The sequence below is a fragment of the Doryrhamphus excisus genome, chromosome 14 (genome assembly GCF_030265055.1).
Source record: "Doryrhamphus excisus isolate RoL2022-K1 chromosome 14, RoL_Dexc_1.0, whole genome shotgun sequence".
NCBI lineage: Eukaryota > Metazoa > Chordata > Actinopteri > Syngnathiformes > Syngnathidae > Doryrhamphus > Doryrhamphus excisus.
In genome coordinates this window covers 3,962,080-3,988,170 of record NC_080479.1, presented here as the reverse complement: position 1 = coordinate 3,988,170, position 26,091 = coordinate 3,962,080, and the positions used below count along the sequence as shown (strand labels likewise).

Below are 26,091 nucleotides of genomic sequence, written 5' to 3'. Positions count from 1 at the left end.
TGTAGCCTATTTGCCAGGAAGTAATTGGAGAAATTTGGCAGTTCTAAGCCCCCACATTCTTTAGATTTTTGTAATGTTTTTAGGCTTATTCGTGCTGGCTTATTTTTCCAAAGAAATTTATTTATATATGAGTCTAATGACTTAAACCAAGTTATAGATGGTTTGGTTGGGATCATAGAGAACAGATAATTGATCCTTGGTAATATCATCATTTTCACAGTGGACACTCTGCCCATAAGAGAGATCGGCAAAGTTCTCCAACGTTCAAGATCATCCTCAATCGATTTCAACAGTGGGGTATAATTCAAGCTGATCAGGTCTGACAGATTGGAGGAAATGTTGATGCCCAAATACCTGATATTCCCTGAACGCAGTGGTATAGAGGGGGTGCTCTGGAAAACAAAATTGATGGGCAATACTATGGATTTAGACCAGTTAATAGAGTAGTCCGAGAAGGTGCTAAAGTTATTGATGAGTGTGATAGCTTGGTGAAGTGAGAAGTGTGAGTTTTTTAGGAAGAGTAACACATCATCAGCATAAAGGCTTATCTTATGATGAACATTTGTTGTCTGGATCCCTTTAATATTTCCATGTTGTTTATTTCCATGTTGTCGAAAACAATGAGGGGGAGAGTGGACAACCTTGCCTAGTACCTCTTTGTAAAGTGAATTCTGGAGAGATCAGATTATTGGTTCGAACGGAGGCCTTTGGGATGCTATATAATATTTGGATCCACGTTCTAAATGACTCGCCAAAGCCAAATTTCTGTAGGGTTGCAAAGAGAAATTTCCAGTTAACTCTGTCGAATGCCTTTTCAGCGTCTAGTGAGACGATTGTGGTTTCCAAATTATGGATGATAGAGTGATCAATCAGATTAGTTAAGCGGCGTACATTGCTAACTGAGTGTCTCCCCTTGATAAATCCTGATTGATCGGGATGTATTATATGAGGGGTAACTTTTTCCAGTCTTCTAGCTAATACTTTGCATATTATTTTAAGATCCGCATTAATAAGTGAAATTGGACGATAACTGGAAGGTAATGTTGGGTCCTTTTCTGATTTTAGCAAAAGACTGATTGTAGCAGAATTCATATATGGGGGTAGGCGTGCATTTTCTTTTATTTCCTGAACCATTTTAAAAAAAACTGGGGCTAGCAGTGACCAGAATGTTTTATAAAATTCGGCAGGAAACCCGTCCGGTCCTGGTGCCTTGTTATTTGGCATTTCCTGTAGAGCATCATAAAGATCTGTTAGTGAAATGGGTAAGTCCAGGGTTGTCACCTGATTTTTTTCTAATTTTGGTAATTCTATGGTACTTAGAAATGTTTCAATATCTGGATCAGAAGGGTTAATCTGAGGTGTGTATAGTCTTTTATAAAAGTCCCTAAAGACTGAATTAATTTCCTCCGGAAGGTGAGTGATGTTACCTTCTGAGTTTCTAATGGAGGAGATAGAGTTTTTTTCTTTATTGAGTTTTAGTTGGTTAGCTAAGAATTTTCCAGATTTATTGGCATGTTCAAACTTCTCCAAACGTAGTCTTTGTAATTGGAACTGAATTTTCTTATCAGTAATTTCTTTTAAATCTAATGTCAGTTTTCTAAGATTATTCAGAGTATTCTCATCCTGTGAATTTGCATAAGCAGTTTCAAGGAGTTTAATTTTTTCCTCCAATTCCAATTCCAATAATCTTTCTTTCTTTTTCTTATATGATGAGTAGGAGATAATTTTCCCGCGCATTACTACTTTTGCTGTCTCCCAGAGAACACAAGCCGAGGTTCCCGGTTGGTCATTAAAATCTAAAAACATTGTCCACTCTCTCTCAAAGTCGTTTAAAAAGTCTGGGTCTTTAAGCAATGATGTATTAAATCTCCAGCATTTAGTAGGTGTACTTGTGGTTTGGTTAGTGAGAAAGAGAGAGACTGGTGCGTGATCACTAATAATGATAGGGTGTATGTGAATATTTGATATGTCAGATAAGATTGAGCTACTTGTTAAGAAGTAGTCAATTCGGGAGTACGTGTGGTGCACTGGTGAGAAATACGTATATTCTCTGTGAGTAGGGTGATAAGAGCGCCAAGCATCACAAAGACCAAAATCAGACATATATTTTTTCAGTGTTGTTGTTGCTTGAGACTCACGATGTCCCCCAGCTGGGCTAGACCTATCTAAATCTGGATTAAATACCAAGTTGAAGTCCCCTCCCAAGATCAAGCTTGAATCCAGGTGTGCAGAGAGAGAAGAAAAAAAGGTGTGAAAGAAAGAGGGGTCATCAACGTTAGGGCCATATATGTTGGCAATGCAAAATTTAACATTGTCCACCGATATGTTGATTATTATATATCTACCTTCTATGTCTATAGTATTGTTGAGCAGTGTAAAATTGACCCTCCGGCTAATTAAAATGGCTACGCCCCTCTGTTTGGAGTTGTAGTTTGCTAGGTATATGTGTGGAAACTGTGGTGAGTGAAATGTATGGGCAGCTGCATTGGAGATGTGAGTCTCTTGCAATAAGACAATGTCTGCTTGGATATTCTTTAGATGGTTAAACATTTTTTGTCTTTTTTCTCGAGACCCGACTCCCCTGACATTCCAAGTGACAAATTGCAGTGAGGACATCCTAGACTAGCTTATGATGATATGTGTGTGTATATATGTGCAAGTGTGAAGTATATGTGCCTGTAGGTAGTGTAAGCATATACTATTACATATATGCTTAAAGTGCACATGGGCATATTATAATGTAGTCCTCCTGATCTGACTAGTGAAGGTGTAATGTTGGTGTATGCATGTGTGAGATATGCGTGTGTGTAAGTGGCAGTGTTGTAGGTTTATGTGTCAGATGTACAGTACGAGCCACCTGTGTACATGGATGTGTGCCTTTATGTACAATGTTTGTATTTGCGGGTTTGTGATTATGTGAGTGTGTGTGAACTGTATAGACATGCTGGTACAGAAAACAGACAAGTGACAAACAGGAATATAAGTGAGTGAAAGAGGGGAAAGACAGTGAGAAAGTGTGCAAGACAGGGAGGAAAGGAATGAGGTGACATGCAAGGGAGAAAAATGGGGAGTAATTTGAAGGCAGAGTGCAGGCGTTAACGAGGATGAGCGCGTTATGATATACGAACCTTTATCATGTAACTATGAAAAAGTAGGACGTTACCTTACCTTACCAAGCATATTCGGTTACCATGTTAGAATGATTAATACAGCCACGGTGTAATTTCACGATCGCGGTATAGCTGTCCATTAACGAAGAGTTTGTCCACTGTGATGACAGCTCGGCACCCCTCGTTGATGAACTTTTTTCGGATAGGGAACAGGCGACGGCGTCTGTCGAGGATCTCCCTTGGGAACTGGTCGTTCACGCTGAAGTCCGTCCCCTTCAGCTCTCGGCCTCGGCCTTTCACCTGCTCCTTCTGCTTGAAGTGTTCAAATTTTGCCACGATGGGTCTCGGTCTTGTATTTCCTGGCTTCTTGGCTCCCAGGCGGTGGACGCGATGGAAGGTGATGTCCCCGATGACGTCAGCCGGGAGCTTGAGCCGTTGCGCCATGAAGGCCCTTACGGATTCTTCCGGGTCTTCCTCTGATTTCTCTGGAATTCCTGCAAAGACGAGGTTGTCCCTCATGCTTCGAGCCTGAAGGTCCAAGATCGTTTCCTTCATGGACTTGTTTTCCTGGCGGAGTTGTGAAACTCCGTCGGTGAGGGACTTCACCGATTCACGGAGGGTTGCGTTCTCCGTCACCAAGGAGATTATTTGTTTTTGGCTGAAGTCCAGAGACTCACGGATGGCCTGAAATTCTTTATGGAGTACCTCGACAAGAGCCAGGCGGCCGTCCAAGCAAATCACCCTCTTGTCGATGGAATCGAGGATGTCCTTGATGTCTGTGCCTGGTGGCGACGTCTCCCCAGGGGAGTCCTCAGGACGGCTACGCTTGGAGTTCGGCGTCTTGGGTGACTTGCCCGACTTGCCCATGACGATACTATCGAAGCAACCGTCGATGTACTCCTCCAGATCTTCCAGGTTTGTTTTTTGAGAACTGTAACTTTTCCAGCAGTTAAATACGTTGGTTTATATCTAAGGATACTTTGCGGATGTTTAAATAGTTAAGATTGTTTGGGAGCGCTGTATTCCGCTTGTCTGACCTGCGCGCGTCACGTACCCTCTCGCGAGATTACAGCATCACGCCATCCAAGCACTCAAGTGTGATGCATTTCACTGTACTTTGTCAAGCACGCCTCCTTTTGCCCTCAAAATACAAGGGCAACAGGACAATACCTTGGTACTTTATGGAAACTACATGAGGAGCCGGGCTTTTAACTGGAACTGGAAAGACTTGCGGCCCCGCACTGTCAGAAGTGGGATTTGAACACACGCCTCATTAGAGACTGCAACCTGAATGCAGCGCCTTCGACCACTCGGCCATCCTGACCCTACAGGTCTCGCTCCTTCTGTTCCCTGAGAAACTAGGTCAGCTGTGGAATTGATCAAACATCAGGATGGCCACATCAATAAAAACAGAACAAAAAATTATATCTAGAGCAGTAAAAGGCCTGATTAGCTCAGCCGTAGAGTATGAGACTCTTAATCTCATGGTCGTGGGTTCGAGCCCCATATTGGGGATTCAGCATTTTTATTGATACATCTGAAAGATATCTTTCCCTGTATGTTTCAGGATCCATTTGAAGGTTCTCTTAATGGTTTTTAAATGCCTTAGGGGTTGTGGGCCTTCTTATTTTTCTGAATTTCTTTTACGTGATGAACCCTCGCGGTCCATCAGGTCCTCGAACACCGACCTGTTATGTATTCCTAGCCCATCAGTCATCCGGGAAATATGGATTGTGTGTCCAAACTGGGGATGGACGCTCGTGTATACACCTTCAGACATCAAGCACATATCCTTGTTCTTATTTGTCATCTTGATTTTTTTGTAAAAGGAGGTCTTGAAAGGCCATGTTTCCACCCAGTTTTGAACTGGGGACCTTTTGCGTGTGAGGCAAACGTGATAACCACTACACTATGGAAACCTGAAGGAAGGGGCTTTTAAGGGGACTGGTGAAGTCACAAAGCAGTTGCCAAACAATGAAACACGACGATGTGTCCGAAGTGGGGGCAGATTGGGGCTGACTCCAAATGAGTCTTAATTAGTGTTTTGGTGTTGCAGAAACTGTGGCAGCCTTCTTGTGCACCGGCGGGAATGAACTCAAAGGACAGAGCTCTTGCTTTACATGCAGGAGATAGTGGGTTTGATACCTGTATTCTCCACATGGTATGTTATGGCTTTTTCTTGCCAACAAAAGCGTTCTTGATCTCCGACATCGTACCTTATACTTTGATTGATTGCATGTGTGAGGGAGCTGCCAATCATCCCTCTTTGATCAGGTGTATGCCCCACCTACACACGGCCATGTTTCCTATTTGTGTATATAGCTGGCTTTTGTTATTTACACATACATCCTGGTTAGTACTTTAATTATATTTGTTTGCCATTTAAGTTGTTTCATTGCCACCTTAGTTAGTTTTCATTTAGAAGTCATTGGTTTGGTTCCTAATTTCTCATCAGTTTCTCCTTTCTTACGAGAAGGTGATTGATCGGGGCACAAGCATGGAGGTGCGCCCATGGGAGTGCAGGCTAGAGGCTGATCACCTTGATTGGACTCTCCCAAGTGTCACCTGGAGGAGGGGGTGGGGGGGGTTAACTGTATAGTTTCTGGGTAAATGTAGTTAAATGTAGTCTAGTGCTTAAAATGTATCCAGAAAGTGGAACTTAAGTGTGCTAATATTGAAAGGCTTTTGGAACATAAAAGAAAAGTGTTGAAATTGTAAATATGGTACCTTTTAGATAAATTGCCTCACCCTCTCATTGGGGAATTATGGTTGGCCCTTCATGGGTAAAAGGGGCTGGTGAATTGCTGGGCGGAAGGCCTGTTGTGTGTGTGCTGGGGAAAATACTGTTGGACTGTCTGGTCTGGGGTGCGCTTCAGAGGCTATGGCTATCCTGGGCTCGTAAGAGGCCATTTTAAAAACTAAAATCTTACAGCATGCTAATGAATCATTAGCATCAGCAATGAAGCCCCATGAGGCTTGGAACCATTTTAGTCAACTGGTTAGAGAATGGATTCATTTCTTGAATCTTCATGTGCACACGAAACCACCTGCTGGCCGTGGATCGAATTACAGGCGGATGTATCTTCATGTGTGATGCATTGAATGCTCATCTGTTTTGGCTCTTGGAAATTATGTACCACAAAAAAATGTATAACCGAATGATTAATCTACAAAGTGTAAGATAAAATATACAGTATATATAAAATACTGAATGTTTTCTTGTCCATAAATGCCATGTATCATGTGATATGGCTAGCTTCATCATGGTTGTGTTGTTTATACTGTAATATGTTACTATTATAATGTAGTACTATTAACCTTACCATGGATGGGTGAAGGTCATGTGGTACAATTCTGGCCCCTCCCTCAAATGAATCAAGCCTTGGTACACGCTTTGTAGAAGTGCCCACTCGATTTTTCGACACACACTTCGAAGCCCTGGCACCTCATCACTACTAATGATGTTTACTGATGTGATACAGGTGTGGTCAAAACTAGTGTATTTGTATATCACCACACAAGTGGACAGACAATACAATTCCAAAAGCAACACACACCTGCCATGACCCTGATTCGACCAGGGTTGCTGCGGCCACAACACAGAGTACGAACCACGATACCGTTACGGCTGTGAGCTATGCTTTTCTGGGCAAGAACCATAAACTCAGATTCGGAGGTGCAGATTGCTCATTCCAGCTGCTTCAAATTTGTCTGTGAGCAAAGCTTGAATTTTAGACTCAAATCAATTGAAAAGGCTGTCATGCACGTTTTCCTTTTATTAGAATAAAATGTAGATAGAATGAATATAATGTCAGTTATCACCCTCATATCCATTTGCTTAGACAATAGAAAGTGTTTGACTGTGCTGAAGAGGGAATGTTCCTGTGACCCTGATCTCAGACCCCCAGTGACCCCCAGGTCCTGGAGGTGCCTGGATGCGCCAACAGCAACCCTGCCTGCAGATGTTTCTGTTAATCCTGCAAGAATGTGTCAAGATAAGAACTCATAAAACAATAAAAGTAATAACTCTCACATATACACACACACATTGACAAACAAATACAGCTTGTGCAACTGCCCCCCCCCCCTTATAGTTGCACGACCATGTAGTAGGGATCCCCGAAAGAGAATATAAAAAGAGAGTGTGAACTGCATATTCAGAATGGAGTGGCATGTCACTGGGTATGTGGTTTCACTCTCCTCGCTGCGAGTAACTTTGAATATTGTTGTCTGTCTCTTCTGTATTTCTGGATTTAAGTGTTTTTAAATGTGTCACAGGAGTTTGAACCTGACACCTTTGTGCCACTAGCTCAAAACAAAAATAGCAGTAGTTTGAGGTTAGGATCTGGATTGTCACTGTTTTGCCAAGAGTAAAATGGGTTCGAGAGAGAGGTCCTATTTGGCAAGACAAGAAAAAAGCAACAATCCAGAAGCTAGAGAGAGATGCTGATGCATGCTTTTATTTCCAGTCGTATTGACTATTGCAATGCCCTGCTTTCTGGTCTTCCTAAAAGAAACATCACAAGTCTACAACTTTTACAGACCAACTTTTGATGCATGTGTGCTGACGAGGACCAGAAGGCAGGCGCATATTACACCGCTTCTAAAATCACTGCATTGGCTCCGTGTATGTTTCAGGTTCGATTTGAAGGTTCTCGTAATGGTTTTTAAATGTCTTAGGGGTTGTGGGCCTTCTTATCTTTCTGAATTACTTATAAGTTACGAACCCTCGCGGACCCTCAGGTCCTCCGACACCGGCCTGTTATGTATTTCCAGAGTTAAAACATGGACACACACGATGAGGCATCTTTCCAGTTTTATGGCCCCGTTTGTGGAACAGCCTGCTGGAGGACCTGAGGGCCGTAGAGAACGTTGAGATTTTTACAAATAGGCTCAAAACCCGCCTATTTAATTTGGCTTTTAACTCTTGCTCCTAGTATACTCTTTTTTTAACTTTTGAACTTGACTTTTATTTAATGATTATTTTATACCCTATACCTTTTATTTTGGATCTTAACCAAATGTTTTTTATAGTTTTACACATGCTTATTTTAGTTTTTATTAATGTTCCTATAGATTTCATTTTTATGTTTATTTCTATATATACATTAAGGGAAAAGACCACAAGGAAATGCGCACAAGGAATAATTCTCACTTGTGGCCACTCAGACTGGCATTATTTCACCAATCCTGTTCAAAGCTCAGCACTTCATATGATTTCCATAGTGTTGTGGTAACCATGTGCCCCTAACCTGTGAAAGGTCCCCAGTTCAAAACTGTCATAAATAAGCAGGGTGACATGGCATTCATAGCAGAGGATAGTTTTCATCCATCGATCTAAAGCACCAGATGAAGGCTTTCGCTCAGGAAAACCGAAATCTGTGACACCGTGGTGAAGTTAGTTTCACGTTGGATATTCTCCTCCATAGAAACGGCGGTCGTTCCCCTCACTGTGCCGGCCGGGCTGCTCTCTCCTGCTGCGGGGAGCTCACACGGAAGTCCCGCCCTCTATGCCGCTTGTTCGGACTAGGGACCGTCAATAAATTTCCATTCATTTCTATTCCATTGAAGAGAGTTTGCTAAAAAAAAAAAATTAAATCACACCAGAAATAATTCGGTGTGCAGAGAAGGTGATTGGCTGCAATTTTCCGTCCCTCCAGATCTGTACGCCTCCAGGACCCTGAGGTGTGCAGAAAGGATTGTGGCCGATCCCTCTCACCCCGGACACAGACTCTTCGAGACGCTCCCCTCTGGCAGGAGGCTGCGGCCCATCAGGACCAAAACCTCACGCCACAAGAACAGTTTCTTCCCGTCTGCTGTCAGTCTCATCAACAAAGCCCGGAACCCCACCTGACACTCTTCACACCCCACCTCTGCCTCATCCTGCCACTTTGACACTTTCATTGTATATGTTACATTAACGCTCAGTTTGGACAATCAGACTGCACTTCCGGAATAACAAACAAAAAACAGATGTTAAATAGATGTGTCTGCACCTACTATACCAAAACAAATTCCTCGTATGTGTTTGATCATACATGGCAATAAACCTTTTCTGATTCTGAAGCCCATTTTTAGAAGTTTTATATTTTATTGGGCTTCATATGACATTTTAACATTAAAAATTGAAAGATTTTGTATTATAGCATGCAGGCCATGCGACCTTGGCACTTCAAATCACTTTATGTTAATCACCTTGTATTAATATTACAATGCATACCTTGTCACTGTTGGTGAGCTATAATAGATTAATTATTTGAGTGGTGTTCTCGCTGCCTTCAGGGAAAAGACACTGGTCTATTTGCTCCAGGGCCACCAGACTGGTTGACAGCCTGTATCCTCAAAACAACTGGAACTGCTAAAGGGACACCATTTGTCGGATTGTTTTCATTGTCCCCATCTCATGTCCTGTGCTGCCCTGTCCAGCTGCTGAACTTTGGGTTACTGTGTTAATACCTTCTGCACAAAGTATTGCTGGAGTATTAAAAAGCAGTATATTAACTCCATCTGTGAAATTTGGCTGTTATGCACGTGCTATGCTGCATAAAAAAATCATTGACAAATGTATTCATTGAATTATTGGGCTAATATTTTGAATGACTTACAATAAATCCATTTCATGTGAAAACTGGCCTCGTAGTACTATGCACACCTTTTTGTTTTTCAAATAATGTTTAATCAGATTTAATATGAATTTGTTACACAAGTCATTATCAATACCTTCCAGGTCATATGACCTTTGACCTACAAACCACTTTGTATCAGAAGGAATTGTCTGTTAGTACCATACACACCTTTTTGATTTGGTACTTAACTTTACTAGGATTCGTGATTATTTTTTTACACAAATCATTATCAATAGCTTCCAGGTCATGTGATCTTTGACCTCCAAACCACTTTGTATCAGTAGGAATGGTTTCCTAGTACCATACATGCCTTTTTACTTTGCTACTCAACTCTGCTAGGATTTTATATGTATTTTTTATATGAACTATTATCAACAGCTTCCAGGTCATTAGACCCCTGACCTCCAAACCACTTTGTATCAGTAGGACTTGTCTGCGAGTACCATACACGCCTTTTTGCTTTGCTACTCAACTTTGTAACGATCGCGGCCTCCTATGGAGGTAACGAGGCTACAACGCAAAAAGGAAGGTCGCGGGGGGAGTGGATATCAGCTATAAGAAAAAAAAAGGAAACTGTCGAAAATGTTGGGTTGCCACACCACGGCAGTTTAATTACACCAAAACCAACCCCGCATGTCATCCCCTCCCAACCAACCTAACTAACTAACCAACTAACTAACTCAACGTCCCACCCGCCAACAAAGACAACCATGAAACACCCAAATTAATCCCGAAAGTGTACCCCCCACCCCGCAAGTGTCCCAAAGTTCCCGAAGAGTCAGTGCTTGTCCACAAAACAGAGGTGAAAGCCGCGGTTCCACTCACGGACGCGCATCCACTTCTCCGTCCAATCCCTGGGTCCGGAACCTTGCCCAAAGTCCAATTGCTCAAGCCAGGAGGGAAAAGGAAATCCCGTCAGCTGTCGCTTGACAAAGTTGGCCCTCGTGGTGTTGTGGAAAAAAATTCTATCATCCTAAGTAGGATAGAGAATGCCTGAAATAAATACATAGCTCTGGCAGTTTTTATTACCTTTGCAAAACAAAGGGGTCAGACAACACACAGTATGCATGGCGGTCTGTAGGTGTCTGGCCAAGAGTGGCCTCTTGGCGGGAACTTTTATACTCCATAGCATGCAAATGAATTACATTACAAGAGAAAAGAGACTTTCTTGTCACTCCCCCGATGCCACCCTCATGTATGGGGGTTAGTCTACACACCCAATCTTCTGGCACGGTTTGTCACACCCATGCGAGACAACCTCCTAGGGTCAGCCATTTGGTGGGACATCCTGATGTCCCCTTATCCCATGAAGGTAAAGCTTTGATCAAAGAATGACTCATCTGACACTGCCCCGACACTGTCCCTAACCCCAGGTTACAGATAGCCTCCTGCTGTGCCACCATCTTTGAAGGGACAGCAGGATGTGCTCGGATGCAAATGTTGAAGCTCTACAAAAGGCCTTAAAGTAATTCACACAATGTGTAACCTATGTTATACCTGTGAAATATAGTCAACCGGGATAGACTCCAGCCTACCCGCAATCCCAGTGGGACTAAGCAACACGGGAAAAAGACGAATGGATGTCCAGGTGTCTTAAAGTGTTTGTCTTCAACTTCTGTGGTAGATGCTGTCCGTATGGCATCAACGATGTGGTAAACATGATGTGTATGATTTGAGATGTTAGATTGCCAAATCATGTCGAAGTCCTTGTGCCTCTGTTGATGGCTTGCTGTTGTTCTACCATGTTGTATTCAATCAGTCAGTCAGTCAGCCAGCCAATCCTCTTGATTGTAGCACTTGTTCTTAGGCTGCAGGAGCTTGCGGTGCGAACTCGTGGACTCCATCCAAACACGCAGTTGAGAAGGTTGAGTGCGTCATGGACATTTCTTCCGTTCTGGTTGTTGTTGTAGTTGTAGTCCTCTAGTGTTCAGGTAGTGTCTTTCTGCCTTGACCGATCTGTGTGCAGGTCTCTCATATGACCACGCTGACAGTGGAGTCTTGCCTCTGCTGGAACTCCAACACGTCCTCTCCATGGCCCCCAGGGCCAACAGATGTCAGGTCACTCGACACCCACTGAGAACATAGAAAGAAATGAATGAGCAACACAACATTTTACCATCTACGTGATACATGTCAGATGTGTTCCCTACACATGACTAATCTCGAGAGCAGTAGGCAACCATCATGTAGTGTCTGACTGAATACGACACTTTGTTCATATTTTGGCCATTGACGTTGATTGTAAATGAACCTTAAAATTTTCAAATTGTCAGGAGAAAGCCCACGTAAGCATGAGGAGAACATGAAACTCCACACAGAAAGGTTCTCAAACCTTCTTGCTGTGAGACAGCAGTGCTAACCACTCTGCCATCATGTCACCAATATCAATTTTAACTTTAATTTTAACATCCACCCTCTGCATTTAAGTTTTTTCCAAACAATACAAGGTTTCACTGAATTTAAACCAACACACCCTCTGGTCTCTGCCTGAATTTGCATTGTCACACTGTAGTAGTGTTCCTTGCTCACAGCTGGAAATTTGGGTTTCAAAGAACCATTTGACACATTGGCACTATGGAAGGCAAAGTGCCAAATACAGTAATATAGTAAAGAAAAAACAAGATACAGTAACTTACCAAAGTCTTCAGCGTGTTGTGCAATCAATGGAGTGTCATTACTACTGCTGATCACTGATCATTATCAACCTCTAATGTTGGAACTCATACCTACCTTTGTTTCACTCACTTTGGTTTTGGAGAAACCAATTATAGTAACAAAAAATATATCATGTCCAATTGTTAACCATGATTACTCAACAAAATCGCAATCTCCCCCCTTTTGACACATGTACTTCCCATGTGTCAACTTTTAAAAGCATTGGCAGTTCCCTGTAAAATCAAATGATGGTTATCTTTTTTATACATCTGCAAACAGTAATCTGTGAAGCTGGACAACATCAAACAAAGTTACACCAATTCAAACTCTGGATCCTGAAGAAGTGTCCTGTGGATCAAACTGAAGTTAAAATGATGACACACCCTGCCAGGTGTGTGAATGACTTCAAGTGTTACAGTGTTAATGTTAGTACATGTTAGTACTGTTAAACAGTTTTCAACAAAAAAGATGTCACGTTTCGGCCATATATGACATGTCTTCTCCTCCTCCAGGAGAATGTGCTTTCCTAATGTGGAACAATGAAGGTTAGGCTGGAATAGTTCATAGTAGTTGATGTCTCTCCACAACACAAGAACAACCCTGAAAGAACAATCACATTTAAATTTCAGTCAATTTAAATTTTTGTCACAGTCCACTGTCCCCCATGAAGAACCCTGCTGTCGGTGTGTCGCACTCATAGTCGTCATGTCAGGATGTCATTTGCAACACTTAAAAGGTCCAAGTTCCTTTGAAAGTCGGATTGTCCTAATTTACAAGGCCTTTTTCGTAATAGCTAATTTTTAGATGGTTCTGCATACCCTAAATGAACTATCTACATTTTAGCAGATTTAATTTATGCCTCTTGATGCTAAAAGAGCAGAACAGCCTAATATGTTCTTTGCATGTGTCTATTAGTAAACTAATCATTGGGTTTGTTCTGTATTTCCCAAAGTGATGGTCAAGGATGGCTTCAGCCTCACATTCACACTCACACAGACAAACAAGACAACACAACAATGAAAAACCAGCTGGACAGTCCTTTCTGAATGTATTTTTGCCGAAAATACTTTTCAAAAAATTCAATTTTAGGACTGTAAAAAATTAACAAATTGTTTGTGCATTCCCAATCGAATGTAATATAGCATGCTTGTACAAAAAAAAGGCCCACAATATTCCATTTGTCACTGTGTCTCTTTTAGATAGAGACCCATGAGGAATGGAATCATTGACGTCAAAAAAATGGTACCTGAGTACCCCAAATGTGCATCAAGGCAGCACTTATGCCCAGAACAAAATATTTGTGAGATAAACATTCCCCTAACAGCTATCCCTATGTTCATATCTTTTATCAAATTTCTCATCACCATAGAAAGGTATGATGTGCATTGAAGACCTTGCAGAGCATCAATTTGCATTAATTGTGTGTGTGTGTGTGTGTGTGTGTGTGTGTGTGTGTATGTGTGTGAGAAAGTACATTCTTAACCTCCTCCACCAGTTGAGCACTCATGTCACCAGTTTGCATCTTCCTTTGATATGCATACAGCTGATTGGCCTCTTGCTTCACCAAAGTGTGAACATCAGGGTCAGTGTAAGTTTTTACAACTTCACCTCCATCTGAATTAGAAAATAGGCCATTTGGTCCTTTGCACCATATGCCAACAAATTTAATTTTTGAAGTTGAATTTTCTCTGAAACAGAAAATCCAATGGTGACTTGTCTTTGGTCCACTTCACCTGATTGGCCAACGAAGTTAACATAATTGCCATTCAACTTTGTAGAGGTTAGGAATTTGTCACTCTTAGTAAGTGTGTTTCATCAGAAAGGAAAAGAAATAACCATATTTTGTATACTATGTCGTCTTATAGCATATTCTAAAAGAGAGAAGTAGATCATATTCTACATAGTTATCAGCAAGAGGGGCTGATTTAAGCCAAGACTCTAAACAAAAGGAAGAAGGACAGAGCATATAGATGTGTGTGTGTGTGTGTGTGTTACTGTCAACTTCAGTATCATCCTTGGCATCAGATGAGTCAGAGTAGGCATGATCCCATCACGCCCCACCTCCTTGCTTCCTTCCACCTTGCTTGTTAAGAAAGTTCTCCATCAAGTCTTTGGTCCAAAGTCTCCTTTTGCTGCACATGCCAGGGTCATATTGCTGTCCCAGTCTCTTCTCTGGATGTCCTCCTTGCAGGTGGCCATTTGTTGCCACCCATGGATTCTGGTACATGGCTTGTCCTTGCATCAAAGGTGTGATCCATCCGGTCAAAAGTGAGATCCATCCAGTTCTAATTCGGCCACATTCCGCTTTAGTGGCTGGTGATGTGATTGTCGTCACCGTGAACACCATGTCAGCAAACATCTGCAGAACTCTTCAGTGGTCAGGGAAAGTGGGACAACTTCACTAAACACAAGCAGGGCTGTTATGGCCTCCCCACACGCCTTCCTTACACCATTGTCCCACTCATGGTCTCCACCATCAGTCACAGGATACTTGCTAAGCATCCGTTTGGATACGAGCGACAATGCATGTCTGGAAGGGATCGTTTGCAGTTAGAACACAGCTCATGTGTTGGATCTTCTTCAGGTCTTGGTGAAGATGAAACTGGACATAATGGCATGGCTGATGATATTGGACTCATCGTGCATGTTGTTGTATCAGGATGTTGTTGTCAGGTTGTTGGCAGAGCAAGGGTGGAGGTGTGCGATCAAGATCATGGTCCACTCTGAGACACTGAGGCACTGTAGGAGAAAGAGAAGGAAGACCTATTCTGAGAAGTCTTGTCTGTTCTTTTCATGTCAGTGTGTGTTGCAGATCTTCATCATCTATGTAACGATCATCATTACAAGTCTTAGTTGCAAGCCGTGCTCTCTGCCCTCAATGGTTTTTAGCCTTTTTCATTTTTTTCCCCAAAGAGTCCATGCCCTAAACATAATTCTTGACTGCTCTTTGATTTTCTCTCAATTAATTATTTTTCTTTTAAACAATGCAATGTGATGTTTTCCCTTATCACCATTTTTCCCAACAAAAATCTCACTTATCTATTTTGTTTAACTCACTTTCTCTTGTTCTCAAAAGTTCCCCATATTAGTGTTTTTTTTATGCATGCTTTCCTCATTTTTTTTTCTTTACCTATAGTTGCTTGTTTACCAGATTTCCCATATTTACAGATGTCACTCGGTTGTGCACAATTCCCTTAAGACAAGGTCGTCACCCCGAATCCGTGTTGTTCCTTCGGCACAATCCACGACAAAGCCGAGCTGTATCCAATGAATAATGCGTAATCCACTCTTTATCACTTCAAGATTTTGTTTGCATTAATTTATATCCAATATACAATTGTGCATGATTCACTCCTATTGTCTAATCTATTACTATCTATTAATCTATTACTGAGGTCTCATCAGCACAAAACAGCTACAAGCGCAACTCACTCTTTGTTGTTACAGAGGTCTTGTTCGCGCAATGGTGCGCGACTCACTCACAATTTTTTTGGTTTATTTTTTATATTATTGAGGTCTTGTCCGCCCATACCATGCGTAACTCACTCAATGTTGTTACTGAGATCTTATTAGCATGAAAGTATACCCAGTATACTCTGATACGCGATTCACTCATGTTCCAGAGATCTTATCCGTACCGACAAGTGACCAAATGTGCATATGGGAAACACTACAACACTTACATATAAACATGCAACTAATGCTCAAATATAGTAATTATTTCAGGATTCTCACCATCAAAAAAAACGTAGTTCCACTCTTGATAAGAGATTCCAGTGGTGATGGTCTGGAATCCTGGACGGTCAGCCCTGAAAATCTCTGAATGTCACTGACAGAGAGGCTGGAGGAAAAAAATAATTCCAGGATGATCAGTCGCTGTCCGCCACAGGTCCAGATCCAATCAGCCAAGGAATCCCACTTCTGACACCAAATTGTTGTGGAAAAAATTTCTATCATCCTAAGTAGGATAGAGAATGCCTGAAATAAATACATAGCTCTGGCAGTTTTTATTACCTTTGCAAAACAAAGGGGTCAGACAACATACAGTATGCATGGCGGTCTGTAGGTGTCTGGCCAAGAGTGGCCTCTTGGCGGGAACTTTTATACTCCATAGCATGCAAATGATTTACATTACAATAGAAAAGAGACATTCTTGTCACTCCCCCGATGCCACCCTCATGTATGGGGGTTAGTCTACACACCCAATCTTCTGGCACGGTTTGTCACACCCATGCGAGACAACCTCCGAGGGTCAGCCATTTGGTGGGACATCCTGATGTCCCCTTATCCCATGAAGGTAAAGCTTTGATCAAAGAATGACCTCCTCCGACACTGCCCCGACACTGTCCCTAACCCCAGGTTACAGATAGCCTCCTGCTGTGCCACCATCTTTGAAGGGACAGCAGGATGTGCTCGGATGCAAATGTTGAAGCTCTACAAAAGGCCGTAAAGTAATTCAAACAATGTGTAACCTATGTTATACCGGTGAAATATAAAATTTTCCATCACAGGTTCTAACTAGGCTACCACAGTTTCTGCATTACCAAACACTAATTCAGATGTTGGGACTCATTTTCAGTCAACAAGACCATGTCAACAAAGGTCCTGCAGGAGATGAGGTGACCGAGAGGTTAAGGTGCTGGACTGCTAATCCATTGTGTTCTGCGTGCATGGGTTTGAATCCCATCCTCATGGGACTATACCAATGCAGTAGTTTTGACACCACCTGTGTTTTTAGGAAACATCATTAGAATGCAATTAATCAAAGTATCAGGTACGATGTTGGAGATGGAGAATGCTTTTTTAGCAGGAAAAAGACACAATATACCATTTGGAGAATGCAGGCATCGATTCCACTTCATCAATGAAATGTTTTCCGCATGTTGCACAATTTTCCACAGGAAAGAAATCTTGACGATGTATCACCAAAAGTGCTGAACCGCCCAATGTGTGGCTGAAACTAGTGCACAAGGAATAACTTGTTTAAGTGAACCTTTTAAACCTCGATGACCCATCAAGAAGTCAACCTTTGTTGGTTCAATTCTCCCAGTCACGATGAGGATGTGTGCTGGTTTAGTGCATATGCAGAACTTAGTTCCCATCGTGTAAGCATGTTTGGTGTGTTTGAGGGGGTATAGCTCAGTGGTAGAGCATTTGACTGCAGATCAAGAGGTCTCCGGTTCAAATCCGGATGCCCCCTGATGCACTCCTTCGGTTTAAGAATAGTCTAAGAGTACATGAATGCATGGCTCATAATAGCAACAACTTCGGTGTAATATAACTCCAGATTGTTTCCCTTTTTGCATGGCTCCTTTCTACATTCTTCACACTGACATGAAATTTCTGCAGTGGCTTTTGTCCAATTTCCTCGCGGAAGAACCCCCCCCCCCCCCCCCCCCCCGACCCCCCACGTCTAAGAGAAAGTCCAGCCGCACCACAAAACAAAGTCATTTCAGCTGCTTTTACCCACGATCTTATCTTTTCCGTGCTGACTCAAAGCTCAGGACCATGGGACCAGAGCTCTGCCTTTGGGCTCAGCTCCCACATCACTGTGGCGGACCAGTGGAGCATCCAACATAGATCAACTGGTAAACTGTCATGTTAGATGCCAAGAACAAGACGCCAAGGTACCTTGAACTCCTCCAGTGGGGGTCAGATCTCTTCCCCAACACATAGACAATTTCATTGAAATGTCAAGACAACCTCTTTTGTCCTGCTAATGTGGTCTGTTTTGTTAGCCCAAATGTCCAAAATCACAAGGGTTTTGCCTTTGTAGGGAGCATTGTAGTACATGTCACATGTGTACTACACATGACATTAGAAAGGATGGGAATTTCTTCAACACAACAAGATTTCTGATTCAAAAACATTTTGTTGAAGAAAAGCCCATTATTTCTGGAACATCTTATGTGAACTAAAATTCTCCCTACAAAGGAGAGATCTTGGTCCATTTGGACAATTGTCAATCTGCCCCCACTTTGGACACATCATCATGTTTCATTGTTTGGCCACTGCTTTCTGAGTTTCGCCAGTACTCTTATAACCCCCCCCCCCCCCCTCCTCCACTCCGGGTTTCCATAAATCAGTGGTTATCCCGTTTGCCTCACACGCATAAGGCCCCCTGTTTAAAACTGGGTGGAAACATGGGCTTTCTATTCCCTGTTTTACAAAATAACTGGTGGTCTAGTGGCTAGGGTTCGGTGCTCTCACCGCCGCGGCCCGGTTTTCGATTCCCGGTCAGGGAATTGACATTTGGATAGGTTTTTACTGGAGAGAGGATTTGTCTTCGGCCTCGGTGGAATGGTTGGGGTCATCTTGAAGCGCTATTTGGGAACAATAACTCACGGACTCGGTTTCTTCACTATTACATGACAAGAGACTGGTCTAGAGAACGCGGCCAGGATGAGGTTTGGGGTATTTGTCTGACGCTGATGGATAGATCCTGGACTCATTTCCGATCCCACATCTCTTTTACAAAATACAAAGGATTCCTTGGAGAATGCGGGTATCGATTCTGCTGCATCTCGCATGCTAAGCAAGCACTTTACCATTTGAGGTAATTCCCCTGGTTTGGGGTATTTGTCGGATGCTAAGGGGTAGATCCAATCCCAACATCTCTTCTACAAAAGGTGAAGAACTCCTTGGAGACTGTGGGCATTGATCCCAAACAAGACAAGACAAGGTGCTAGACAGGAGAATGCAGTTAGGACTGGGTTTAGGGTGATACCTATGGCTGTATTTGGCCTAGATATTGGGATTGGGGCCCGGATTAGTGTTTGGTACTTGGGAACATTTAATCACAAAAAACAAAAGAGGTTTTGGAGAATGCGGGCATTGAACCCACTACCTCTCACATGCAAAGCGAGCGCTCTACAATTTGAGCTAATTCCCCTGCTGTTGCAGCATTGGCAGAGAAATCTTCTGGCATACTCTACGTGTCCTTGCAGAGATGAAGTGGCCCTGGTCCCGAAATGTCCACCTCCAAGATGGACTGAGGTCTTAAACTACCCACATGGACAAGCCAAATATCTTCTGGACAAAAAGAGTTCATGGTCAGACACGACAAAGGTTGAGCCGGTCACCCGAACATGAAACTTTTGATCTGAGTGTCCGGGATTCAAGTCCCTGTTCAGGTGACCAGGTCTGAGGTCCACTTGCAAACGCCTCCTTTTTGCCCTCAATATACGAGGGCAACAGGACAATCCCTTGGTACTCTATGGAAACTATATGAGGAGCCTGGCTTTTAACTGGAACTGGAAAGACTTGTGGCCCCGCACACAAACCAAGTATCTTCTGATCAGCTGATCCTTGACATCAGCTGTCACAGACATTGGCGTCGTTTGGGGACCTCATCCTGATCCACGGTTACCACTGATTTGTAGAGTAAGTCAATAAGTCATCATACTCTTACTGTTAAAGGAAGACACAGTCCAAACACTCGATTGCTGCAAGGCAAGTAGGTTCCACCAAGACTTGAACTTGGATCACTGGATTCAGGGTCCAGAGTGCTAACCATTACACCATGGAACCCTTTGTTTTGGATGTGACTGGCACCTTCTGGCGTAACAATGGAGGCTTTGCAAACCAGGACACCAACTTTCCTCTTTGATGAGCACAAAGTATTTTTGGGTACAATCCAGGGGTCTTGTGCTCTCACGGAAATGGCTGTCCTTTTCCAACAGGAGTTGAGATGAAATGTATTCAAATAGACAAACTGCATTGATAACTCAATCAGAATTTCTCAGTTTGCCAATTTCAGACTGCGTGACAAAGACTCAAGTCCAACTCCATGGACAGGGAAGCGGAGGTCCTTCAGACAAGACGGTATTGCCATTTTTTCCTGGCAGACATAACATGAGCAAAGGGATTGTCCTTCGAGCCGGACTTGAACCAGCTACATAAGGATGCCAGCTTGAACCACTTCAGTACGCCGCTCTTCCAACTGAGCTATCGAAGGTCTTGCTGTTCTGAGGCTAGTGAGTACGGCCGAGCGTTCGACGGCGTCTCATCGAGGTTGTGGCTGAGAATGCCACTATTGACAGAATTTGGATTAGATAATCAAGTCTTGTGGTGGAGAGTCTCAGGTGGAGAGTCTCAGGTCGAGAGGTGTGACGTTTCTGATCGAATTCAGAGGTCATCAGTTGGTCCTGAAAACGGTCTTGGCACTTTTTTTCACGATGAAAGGTATGAAAACAGCCCTGTTGCATTGGCCGGGAATCGGACGCGGGTCTACCACGTGGATCGATCCTGGACTCATTTCCGATCGTAACATCGCTTTTACAAAAGGCAAAGAACTCCTAGAAGACTGCGGGCATTGATCCCACAGCAAGACAAGACAAGGTGATACCTATGGCTGTATTTGGCCTAGATATCGGGATTGGGGCCCGGATTAGTGTTTGGTACTTGGGAACATTTAATCACAAAAAACAAAAGAGCTTTTGGAGAATGCGGGCATTGATCCCGCTCCCCCTCACATGCGAAGCGAGCGCTCTACCATTTGAGCTAATTCCCCTGCTGTTGCAGCATTGGCAGAGAAGGTCCAGTCTTATAACTATTTTGGTTCCTTTGCTGGACTACGTCAAAGCGACACAGACTCTGCCTTTCTGAGTGCAAACCTAACGCAGTCCCTGGTGGTCTAGTGGCTAGGATTCAGCGCTTTCACCGCTGCGGCCCGGGTTCGATTCCCGGTCAGGGAATTGACATTTGGCTAGGTTTTGACTGGAGATAGAGTCGCCAGATCGTCAACCTCCCACCTGGAGGCGAACTCGTCGCCCACAGTACCGAGGCCATGTCGGCGAAGACGGCAGTACATGGCACAGACACAGCTTCACTCTTCCCCCACTTTAGGCCCCGACTGAAAAAGCAGAACCCCCCATCGCAGCTAAAATAGCCCACTTGGGAGAGCGTTGGACTGGAGTTCTAAAGGTCCTCACAATAAACCTCACTCCTCCTGATGGTCGTTACGTCTTTCAATAATGGGGTGTTAAAATGTGGATTGTCAAAAGGAACAAAGACAATCCATCTGCAACCTGGTCAACGGACAGGTAAACAGTGCAGGTACCCTGCTTTGTGCGGCTCCTTTTCAGTGTCCTCCATTGTCAGCGAACCTCACAAGGTCACAGTTTTTTCCTGATCAGGGCACCGTTTTAGGTTGTGTGGATGAGTGGTCTAAAGCACCCGATGAAGGCTCCTTTTGCTCAGCGGGCACTGGTTGAAATCCCACAGCTGGCATTTTCCTGGTCAGGTCCATTATCCACGACTGGAATGATTTGGCAGCAAAGGACTGTCAGATTGTACAACACACCCGAGCACCTCATGAGCAGAGTTATCCTTTTCCGGGAAAGAACCAAAAACTCTGACTCGAAGGTGCTGATTGCTGCTCCCAGTTGCTTCTAATTCGTCTGCGAGCAAAAATTGAATTTTAGAGTCTGGTTAATTGAAAAGATTTGCTAGCTAGCCAGGAGTTGAAACTTGAATCTTCTGAGATGAGTTATCCTTTGCCCCACTATTCGTACAACAAAAGGACCTGTCATTTAAGGTTAGCTTCTGGATTGTCACTGTTTCGCCAAGACTACAATTGGGTTGAGAGAAAAGTACTTTTTAGACAAGACAATAACAAAAGCAACACACACCTGCCATGACCCAGGGTTGGTGCGGACACAACAATGAGTACGAACCACGATATGATTACAGCTGTCTAACCCGTAGACAACACGTCATCCACTGTGCCACTAGCCATTCAACAAAATAACCTGGAGTTTAAGGTTGGGTTCTAACTAGGCTACCACAGTTTCTGCATTACCAAACACTAATTCAGATGTTGGGACTCATTTTCAGTCAACAAGACCATGTCAACAAAGGTCCTGCAGGAGATGAGGTGACCGAGAGGTTAAGGTGCTGGACTGCTAATCCATTGTGTTCTGCGTGCATGGGTTTGAATCCCATCCTCATGGGACTATACCAATGCAGTCGTTTTGACACCACCTGTGTTTTTAGGAAACATCATTAGAATGCAATTAATCAAAGTATCAGGTACGATGTTGGAGATGGAGAATGCTTGTTTAGCAGGAAAAAGACACAATATACCATTTGGAGAATGCAGGCATCGATTCCACTTCATCAATGAAATGTTTTCCGCATGTTGCACAACTTTCCACAGGAAAGAAATCTTGACGATGTATCACCAAAAGTGCTGAACCGCCCAATGTGTGGCTGAAACTAGTGCACAAGGAATAACTTGTTTAAGTAAACCTTTTAAACCTCGATGACCCATCAAGAAGTCAACCTTTGTTGGTTCAATTCTCCCAGTCTCGATGAGGATGTGTGCTGGTTTAGTGCATATGCAGAACTTAGTTCCCATCGTGTAAGCATGTTTGGTGTGTTTGAGGGGGTATAGCTCAGTGGTAGAGCATTTGACTGCAGATCAAGAGGTCTCCGGTTCAAATCCGGATGCCCCCTGATGCACTCCTTCGGTTTAAGAATAGTCTAAGAGTACATGAATGCATGGCTCAACTTCGGTCTAATATAACTCGAGATTGTTTCCCTTTTTGCATGGCTCCTTTCTACATTCTTCACACTGACATGAAATTTCTGCAATGGCTTTTGTCCAATTTCCTCGCGGATGACACAGCCCCCCCCCCACCCCCCACGTCTAAGAGAAAGTCCAGCCGCACCACAAAACAAAGTCATTTCAGCTGCTTTTACCCACGATCTTATCTTTTCCGTGCTGACTCAAAGCTCAGGACCATCGGACCAGAGCTCTGCCTTTGGGCTCAGCTCCCACATCACTGTGGCGGACCAGTGGAGCATCCAACTAGATCAACTGGTAAACTGTCATGTTAGATGCCAAGAACAAGACGCCAAGGTACCTTGAACTCCTCCAGTGGGGGTCAGATCTCTTCCCCAACACATAGACAATTTCATTGAAATGTCAAGACAACCTCTTTTGTCCTGCTAATGTGGTCTGTTTTGTTAGCCCAAATGTCCAAAATCACAAGGGTTTTGCCTTTGTAGGGAGCATTGTAGTACATGTCACATGTGTACTACACATGACATTAGAAAGGATGGGAATTTCTTCAACACAACAAGATTTCTGATTCAAAAACATTTTGTTGAAGAAAAGCCCATTATTTCTGGAACATCTTATGTGAACTAAAATTCTCCCTACAAAGGAGAGATCTTGGTCCATTTGGACAATTGTCAATCTGCCCCCACTTTGGACACATCATCATGTTTCATTGTTTGGCCACTGCTTTCTGAGTTTCGCCAGTACTCTTATAACCCCCCCCCCGCCCCCCTCCACTCCGGGTTTCCATAAATTAGTGGTTATCCCGTTTGCCTCACACGCACAAGGCCCCCTGTTTAAAACTGGGTGGAAACATGGGCTTTCTATTCCCTGTTTTACAAAATAACTGGTGGTCTAGTGGCTAGGGTTCGGTGCTCTCACCGCCGCGGCCCGGTTTTCGATTCCCGGTCAGGGAATTGACATTTGGATAGGTTTTTACTGGAGAGAGGATTTGTCTTCGGCCTCGGTGGAATGGTTGGGGTCATCTTGAAGGGCTATTTGGGAACAATAACTCACGGACTCGGTTTCTTCACTATTACATGACAAGAGACTGGTCTAGAGAACGCGGCCAGGATGAGGTTTGGGGCATTTGTCTGACGCTGATGGATAGATCCTGGACTCATTTCCGATCCCACATCTCTTTTACAAAATACAAAGGATTCCTTGGAGAATGCGGGTATCGATTCTGCTGCATCTCGCATGCTAAGCAAGCACTTTACCATTTGAGGTAATTCCCCTGGTTTGGGGTATTTGTCGGATGCTAAGGGGTAGATCCAATCCCAACATCTCTTCTACAAAAGGTGAAGAACTCCTTGGAGACTGTGGGCATTGATCCCAAACAAGACAAGACAAGGTGCTAGACAGGAGAATGCAGTTAGGACTGGGTTTAGGGTGATACCTATGGCTGTATTTGGCCTAGATATTGGGATTGGGGCCCGGATTAGTGTTTGGTACTTGGGAACATTTAATCACAAAAAACAAAAGAGGTTTTGGAGAATGCGGGCATTGAACCCACTACCTCTCACATGCAAAGCGAGCGCTCTACAATTTCAGCTAATTCCCCTGCTGTTGCAGCATTGGCAGAGAAATCTTCTGGCATACTCTACGTGTCCTTGCAGAGATGAAGTGGCCCTGGTCCCGAAATGTCCACCTCCAAGATGGACTGAGGTCTTAAACTACCCACATGGACAAGCCAAATATCTTCTGGACAAAAAGAGTTCATGGTCAGACACGACAAAGGTTGAGCCGGTCACCCGAACATGAAACTTTTGATCTGAGTGTCCGGGATTCAAGTCCCTGTTCAGGTGACCAGGTCTGAGGTCCACTTGCAAACGCCTCCTTTTTGCCCTCAATATACGAGGGCAACAGGACAATCCCTTGGTACTCTATGGAAACTATATGAGGAGCCTGGCTTTTAACTGGAACTGGAAAGACTTGTGGCCCCGCACACAAACCAAGTATCTTCTGATCAGCTGATCCTTGACATCAGCTGTCACAGACATTGGCGTCGTTTGGGGACCTCATCCTGATCCACGGTTACCACTGATTTGTAGAGTAAGTCAATAAGTCATCATACTCTTACTGTTAAAGGAAGACACAGTCCAAACACTCGATTGCTGCAAGGCAAGTAGGTTCCACCAAGACTTGAACTTGGATCACTGGATTCAGGGTCCAGAGTGCTAACCATTACACCATGGAACCCTTTGTTTTGGATGTGACTGGCACCTTCTGGCGTAACAATGGAGGCTTTGCAAACCAGGACACCAACTTTCCTCTTTGATGAGCACAAAGTATTTTTGGGTACAATCCAGGGGTCTTGTGCTGTAACGGAAATGGCTGTCCTTTTCCAACAGGAGTTGAGATGAAATGTGGTGCCAGCGGAACTGCCTCCAGATCAACACGGGGAAAACCAGAGAGCTGGTGGTGGATTTCCGCAGGCGCATCCACTCTCCTCCAACACCAGTGAACATTCAGGGAATGGACATTGAGATGGTGACATCTTACAAGTACCTGGGTGTTCATCTCAACAATAGACTGGACTGGACTCATCACACAGAAGCACTTTACAGGAAGGGCATGAGCAGACTCTATCTGCTCAGGAGACTGAGGTCTTTTGGAGTGCAAGGGGCACTCCTCAAGACGTTCTATGACTCTGTTGTGGCTTCAGCCATTTTCCAGGGAGTGGTCTGCTGGGGCAGCAGCATTTCGGCTGCGGATAGGAAGAGACTGGATAAGATCATCAGGAAGGCCAGCTCTGCACTGGGTTGCCCCCTTGACCCAGTGGAGGTGGTGGGAGAGAGGAGGATGTTGGCTAAGCTATCATCCATGTTGGAGAACAACTCCCACCCCCTGCAGGACACCTTGACAGCACTTGAAAGCTCCTTCAGCGATAGACTGCTTCACCCCAAGTGTGTGAAGGAGCGATATCGCAGGTCTTTTCTTCCTGCAGCTGTCAGGCTGTACAACCAGCACTGCTCCCAATAGACTTCTACACTGCTATGTACATCTGTGTAATACTTTGCTTTTTACATTCAGTATAGTTACTCCAGACCCCATTCACTGTGCAATATCTGATCAACCTCCATGTGCAATATTAAGGCTCTAAATGCAATATATTAAGTTCTATGTGAAGTAT

At 43.7% G+C, this 26,091-nt stretch overlaps 7 non-coding genes across 7 annotated transcripts; 3 read left to right on the top strand and 4 right to left on the bottom strand.

Moving 5' to 3' along the window:
- Positions 1 to 4,352: 4,352 nt before the first annotated feature.
- trnal-cag (transfer RNA leucine (anticodon CAG)) lies at positions 4,353 to 4,434 on the bottom strand. Its single transcript has one exon. It is a non-coding gene; the product is annotated as a tRNA-Leu (tRNA).
- Positions 4,435 to 4,956: 522 nt separating this feature from the next.
- trnav-cac (transfer RNA valine (anticodon CAC)) lies at positions 4,957 to 5,029 on the bottom strand. Its single transcript has one exon. It is a non-coding gene; the product is annotated as a tRNA-Val (tRNA).
- A 12,490-nt stretch (positions 5,030 to 17,519) lies between these two features.
- On the top strand, positions 17,520 to 17,591 carry trnac-gca (transfer RNA cysteine (anticodon GCA)). Its single transcript has one exon. It is a non-coding gene; the product is annotated as a tRNA-Cys (tRNA).
- A 2,258-nt stretch (positions 17,592 to 19,849) lies between these two features.
- Positions 19,850 to 19,921, bottom strand: trnaq-cug (transfer RNA glutamine (anticodon CUG)). Its single transcript has one exon. It is a non-coding gene; the product is annotated as a tRNA-Gln (tRNA).
- Positions 19,922 to 21,015: 1,094 nt separating this feature from the next.
- trnae-uuc (transfer RNA glutamic acid (anticodon UUC)) lies at positions 21,016 to 21,087 on the top strand. The gene has a single exon. It is a non-coding gene; the product is annotated as a tRNA-Glu (tRNA).
- Positions 21,088 to 22,777: 1,690 nt separating this feature from the next.
- Positions 22,778 to 22,849, top strand: trnac-gca (transfer RNA cysteine (anticodon GCA)). The gene has a single exon. It is a non-coding gene; the product is annotated as a tRNA-Cys (tRNA).
- A 2,236-nt stretch (positions 22,850 to 25,085) lies between these two features.
- Positions 25,086 to 25,157, bottom strand: trnaq-cug (transfer RNA glutamine (anticodon CUG)). The gene has a single exon. It is a non-coding gene; the product is annotated as a tRNA-Gln (tRNA).
- Positions 25,158 to 26,091: the final 934 nt, after the last annotated feature.